The following is a 6,652-nucleotide window of genomic DNA, read 5'->3' as shown; positions in this document are numbered from 1 at the left end:
CATCACTTTTTCATCAAACTTCATAAACATTCATTTTTAGATATTTAGGTCCGAAACACGTCAAATGACGTCCGATTTCAACAAAATTTCACAGAAAGCGCTTAAACCACATATAAGACCTGTACCGGGCGCCAGAACCAAAATACGGGCCCGATACCAACACGTTCTAATCAATTCCCTTTTCAAATTCCCATATTGATTTCAGAAAAATTCATTTCTCGGGCTCTAGACCTCGAAATTCGACTTCGGGCATATGCCCGGTCTCATATTTTTCTAAGGACCCTTCCGGACCGTCCAATCACGAGTCCGGGTCCGTTTACCCAAAATATTGACCAAAGTCAACTTTATTCATATTAATATCAAAATTCATCAATTTTTACACAGAATTTATATTTAAGCTTTCAGCAACACGCCCGGACTGCGCACGCAAATCAAGGCAAGCCTAAATGAGGTTTTCAAGGCCTCGGAGACACAGAATGAGTGAGAAAATAGGTGATGACCCTTTGGGTCGTCACATTCTCCACCTGTAAAACAACCGTTCGTCCTCGAACGGACAAAAGAGAAGTACCTGAGTCGGGAAATAGATGAGGATAACGGCTCCGCATATCGAACTCGGACTCCCAGGTCGATGCATCGGGGGGCTGACCTCTCCACTGAACTCGTACTGAAGGAAAGCTCTTCGATCTCAACTATCGAACCTGCCGGTCTAGAATAGCCACCGGCTCCTCCTCATAAGACAGATCCTTGTCCAACTGGACAGTGCTGAAATCTAACACGTGGGCTGGATCGCTGTGATACCTCCGAAGCATGGACACATGAAAAACTGGATGCACGGCTGACAAGCTAGGCGGCAAGGCAAGCCTATAAGCCACCTCTCCCACACGGTCGAGAATCTCAAATGGACCAATGAACCTAGGGCTAAGCTTGACCTTCTTCCCAAATCTCATCACACCTTTCATAGGCGACACTCGGAGCAAGACCCGCTCACCAACCATGAAAGCTACATCTCGAACCTTACGATCCGCATAACTCTTTTGCCGCGACTGAGCCGAACGAAGCCTGTCCTGAATGATCTTGACCTTATCCAAGGCCTCCTGAACTAAATCTGTACCCAATAACCGAGCCTCTCCCGGCTCAAACCATCCAACTAGGGACCGACATCGCCTACCATACAACGCCTCATATGGAGCCATCTGAATGCTGGACTGGTAGCTGTTGTTGTAGGCGAACTCTGCTAAAGGCAAATACTGGTCCCACGAGCCTCCAAAATCAATGACACATGCTCGGAGCATATCCTCCAATATCTGAATAGTCCGCTCGGACTGTCCGTCCGTATGAGAATGGAATGCTGTGCTCAACTCAACCTGGGTGCCCAACTCCTGCTGAACTGCTCTCCAGAAGCACGAGGTAAACTGCGTACCCCGATCCGAAATAATAGATACCGGCACCCCATGAAGGCGAACAATCTCTCGGATGTAGATCTCAGCTAACCTCCCGGATGAATAAGTGGTTGCAACAGGAACAAAATACGCCGACTTGGTCAGCCTATCAAAAATGACCCAAATCGCATCAAACTTCTTCCGAGTCAACGGAAGTCCAGTAACAAAATCCATAGTAACCCTCTCCCACTTCCACTCGGGAAGCTCAATCCTCTGAAACAAACCACCAGGCCTCTGATGCTCATACTTAACCTGCTGACAGTTCAAACAACGAGCCACATATGCAACAATATCCTTCTTCATCCTACGCCACCAATAAAGCTACCGCAAGTCCTGATACATCTTCGCGGAGCCCGGGTGAATAGAATACCGAGAACTATGGGCCTCCGCTAAGATCAACTCTCGAATCCCATCAACATTGGGCACACAAACTCGCCCCTGCAGCCTCAAGACACCATCATCATCTAAGGTCACCTTCTTGGCACCTCCACGCTGCACCGTGTCTCTCAGGACACACAAATGGGAATCATCAAACTACCGAATAATGAAGAACGAGCAACTGGGCAAGCTAACACTCTGCTGGGCTCAGAAATATCCAACCTCACAAATCGATTGGCCAAGGCCTGAATATCCAAAGCAAGCGGCCTCTGGCTGGCCGGAATATAAGAAAGACTACCCATGCTGGCGGACTTCCGACTCAATGCATCGGCCACCACATTGGCCCTCCCCGGGTGGTACGAAATAGTAACATTATAATCTTTCAATAACTCCAACCACCTTCTCTGCCTCAGATTCAACTCCTTTTGCTTGAACAAGTACTGCAGACTCTTGTGATCAGTGTACACCTCACACGTCACACCATATAGGTAATGCCTCCAAATCTTCAAAGCATGAACAATGGCTGCCAACTCGAGATCATGAACCGGATAATTCTTCTCGTGGATCTTCAACTGCCTCGAAGCATAAGCAATGACTCTGCCATCCTGCATCAATACCGCACCAAGCCCAATACGGGAAGCATCACAATAAACTGTATAAGGCCCTGAGCCTGTGGGCAAAACCAATATCGGTGCCGTAGTCAGAGCTGTCTTGAGCTTCTGAAAGCTCGCCTCACACTCATCTGACCATCTGAACTGGGCACCCTTCTGGGTCAATCTGGTCATCGGGGCTGCAATGGATGAAAATCCCTCCACGAACCGACGGTAATAACCTGCTAACCCCAAGAAACTCCGAATCTCAGTAGCTGATGCTGGTCGAGGCCAGTTCTTGACTGCCTCAATCTTCTTCGGGTCCACCTGAATACCCTCTGCTGATACAACATGACCCAGAAATGCAACCGAACACAACCAGAACTCGCACTTCGAGAACTTAGCATATAACTGACTATCCTTCAGAGTCTGAAGAACCACTCTGAGGTGCTGCTCGTGCTCCTCCTGGCTGCGGGAGTACACCAAAATATCATCAATAAAGACTATCACGAACATGTCCAAATATGGCCTGAACACTCGGTTCATCAACTCCATGAATGCTGCTGGGGCGTTGGTCAACCCAAACGACATGACCAGGAGCTCATAATGCCCGTACCGAGTGCGGAATGCTGTCTTAGGGACATCGGATGCCCTAATCCTCAGCTGATGGTAGCCAGATCTCAAGTCTATCTTTGAAAACACCTTTGCACCCCGAAGTTGGTCAAACAAATCATCAATCCTCGGCAGTGGATACTTGTTCTTTATCGTCACTTTGTTCAATTGCCGGTAATCAATGCACATCCTCATCGATCCATCCTTTTTCTTCACAAATAACACCGGCGCACCCCAAGGAGAAATACTAGGCCTGATAAAACCCTTCTCTAGCAAATCTTGCAACTGGTCCTTTAACTCCTTCAACTCTGGCGGGGCCATGCGATACGGCGGAACAGAAATGGGCTGCGTGCCTGGGGCCAGATCAATACAGAAATCAATATCCCTGTCGGGCGGCATACCCAGTAGGTCTGAAGGGAAAACCTCGGGGAACTCCCGAACAATAAGAACAGAATCAATAGAAGGAACCTCTGAGCTGGAATCGCGAACATACGCCAGATAAGCTAGACACCCCTTCTCGACCATGCGTCGAGCCTTCACATATGAGATAACACTGCGGTTGGCATGACCTGGGGTCCCTCTCCACTCCAATCGGGGTAAATCTGGCAAAGCCAAGGTCACGGTCTTGGCGTGATAATCCAAGATAGCATGATACGGGGACAACCGATCCATCCCTAATATGACGTCGAAATCCACCATGTCTAAGAGCAATAAATCAACACGGGTCTCAAGATCCTCAAACACTACCACACAAGAACGATGAACTCGGTCGACCACTATAGAATCACCCACCGGTGTAGATACATAGACAGGAACACCCAAGGCATCACTAGGCATAACCAAGTAGGGTGCAAAATAGCACGATACATATGAATACGTAGACCCAGGGTCAAATAGCACTGAAGCATCCCTATAACAGACCAGAATAGTACCTGTAATAACTGCATCTGAAGACTCAGCCTCTGGCCTGGCTGGAAGAGCATAACACCGGGGCTGGGCCCCACCTCCCTGAGTCATGTCTCTGGGACGATCGGCTGCTGGCTGGCCTCTACCTCTAGCGGTCCGAGCTCCACCTCTATGATCTCTACCTCCACCTCTATGGCCTCTACCCCCGCCTCTAGCTGGCTGGGCGGCCTGTGGATCACCTGATGCCTGAATCATAGGACGAGAACCCTGCTGCTGAGAGCTGTCAGAAGCTCGAGGGCAATACCTGGCAATATGTCTCGTGTCGCCACACGTGTAACAAGCCCTCGGCTGCTGAGAATAACGGAGTGGTGGTGCGCTGATAGGTGCTGATGGTGAACTGAAAAGCTGCTGGTCAGAAGACTGCGGCTGAGAGCCACGACCACCTGAAGTACCATGTGAGACCTGTAGGGCTGACTGAAAGGGCCTCGGAGGATGGCCTCTACCATAAGAATCCCCACCTCCAGACGAGGTAACACTGAATCTACCTGCATGACGGGGTCTCTTGTCTGACCCATGATCACCTCCCCGTGCAAGATCCATCTCAACTCTACGGGCCGCATTGGCCGCCTCCTGAAAAGAAATCTCACTACCAGCTCCCATAGCCATCTGGAGACGGATCGGCTGAATCAATCCATCAATAAACCTCCGCACCCTCTCTCTCTCGGTGGGGAGTATAACAACAGCATAGCGTGCCAGATCAATGAACCGAGTCTCATACTGTGTGACTGTCATAGAGCCCTGCTGGAGGCGCTCGAACTGCCTGCGTAGTGCCTCCCGCTGAGTAACTGGGAGAAACTTCTCCAAAAATAACTCCGCGAACTGATCCCATGTCAATGCTGGAGACCCTGCTGGTCTAGATAGGCAATAGTCCCTCCACCAAGTCTTGGCGGATCCTGCAAGCCGGAAGGTGATGAAGTCGACCCCATTGGTCTCCACAATACCCATAGTCCTAAGGATCTCATGGCAGCTGAATAAGAAATCCTGAGGATCCTCTGATGAAGCACCGCTAAATGTGGTGGTGAAGAGCTTGGAGAACCTATCAAGCCTCCACAAAGCATCTGAGGACATAGCCGCTCCATCGCCGGTCTGAGTCACAATACCCGGCTGAACTGCCACCGCTGGCTGAACCACTGGAACCTGAGCCTGGGGAGCTACCTGCTCCGGAGTACGTGTAGCAGGAGTCTGAACCCCTCCTCCAGCCTGAGAAGTGGCTGGTGCTACTGGAAGCAAACCCGCTCTAGTGACGCTCTCCACAAAGCCTACCAATCTGACCAGAGCGTCCTGAAGAACTGGGGTGGCTATGAACCCCTCTGGGACCTGAGCTGGGCCCACCGGAGCTGCTGGGGCTGGAGCCTCCTCATCATAATCAACATGAGGCTCCACCTCTGGGACTGCTGCTCGGGGCTGAGCTCTGCCCCGGCCTCAGCCTCTGGCACGGCCTCGGCCTCTGCCCCTCGCAGGAGCTGCTGCTGGGGGCTCGGGCTGCTGCGCGGTAGAAGAGGAAGCACGTGTTCTCGCCATCTGCGAAAGAACAGAGTAGAAAGACAATCAGTATTTGAGAAACAGAATCGCACGACAGGAAAGAACAAAAGTGAAACTTTTCCTAACTCCGTAGCCTCTAGGGGATAAATACAGACGTCTTCGTACCGCTCCCTCAGACTCTACCGAGGTTGTCCGTGAGTTGTGAGACCTATGTAACCTAGTGCTCTGATACCAACTTGTCACGACCCGGATTTCCCACCCTCGGGAGTCGTGATGGCGCCTACTAATAGGAGCTAGGCAAGCCAATTAATTTGACACTTCTCTCAACATCATTAACAAAATAAAGAAGAACGAGGCAATTAATATAAAAGCGGAAGTCCCAAAAATATAAATAACTGAAACCAAGTGCGGAAATTCAAATACACCTCTACCCAGATCTGGTGTCACTAACTCACGAACTTCTACTGAATGCTAAATACAAAGTCTGAATAAGAATACAGTACTGTCTGATCCGATACAAGGGAAATCAAACGAAAGACAGAGATAAGAGAGAGACTCCGGGCCATGCGGACACCAGCAAGCTACCTCGGAATCTCCGGACTGAAGTAAGCTCCCAACGCTCCTACTGCTGACCAAAAGCTCCTGCTCCGGTACTATGATCTGTGCAAAAAGCACAGAAGTGTAGCATCAGCACAACCGACCCCATGTGCTGGTAAGTGCCTGGCCTAACCCCGGCGAAGTAGTGACGAGGCTAGACAGGACCTACCAAAAATAACCTGTGCAGATATATATATATATACAAAGGCAACAGAAATAACAACAGAGAATATCAACTAAAAAGGGGAAGGGGGCATGCTCGGGGAAAATACAGCGAATACAGATCAACGGATATAACGACGAAACTATCTCAATACCATAGCTCATATATATAAGTGGTCGGCACGCCACACGATCCCATTTCTTAATTCATAAGTGGACGGCGTGCCACACGGTCCCATTTCATAATATAAAAGTGGACGGCGTGCCACACGATCCCATTTCATAATATATATATATATAAGTGGACGGCATGCCACACGATCCCATATTATAGATATAAGTGGACGGCGTGCCACACGATCCCATTTTAATATATAAGTGGACGGCGTGCCACACGATCCCATATTATAGTTCAAAATATCTGAC

The sequence above is a fragment of the Nicotiana attenuata genome, chromosome 12, assembly GCF_001879085.1.
Source record: "Nicotiana attenuata strain UT chromosome 12, NIATTr2, whole genome shotgun sequence".
In the NCBI taxonomy this organism is placed as follows: Eukaryota; Viridiplantae; Streptophyta; class Magnoliopsida; order Solanales; family Solanaceae; genus Nicotiana; species Nicotiana attenuata.
The sequence above is the reverse complement of the archived record's forward strand: the minus strand, read 5'-3'. Positions refer to the sequence as shown.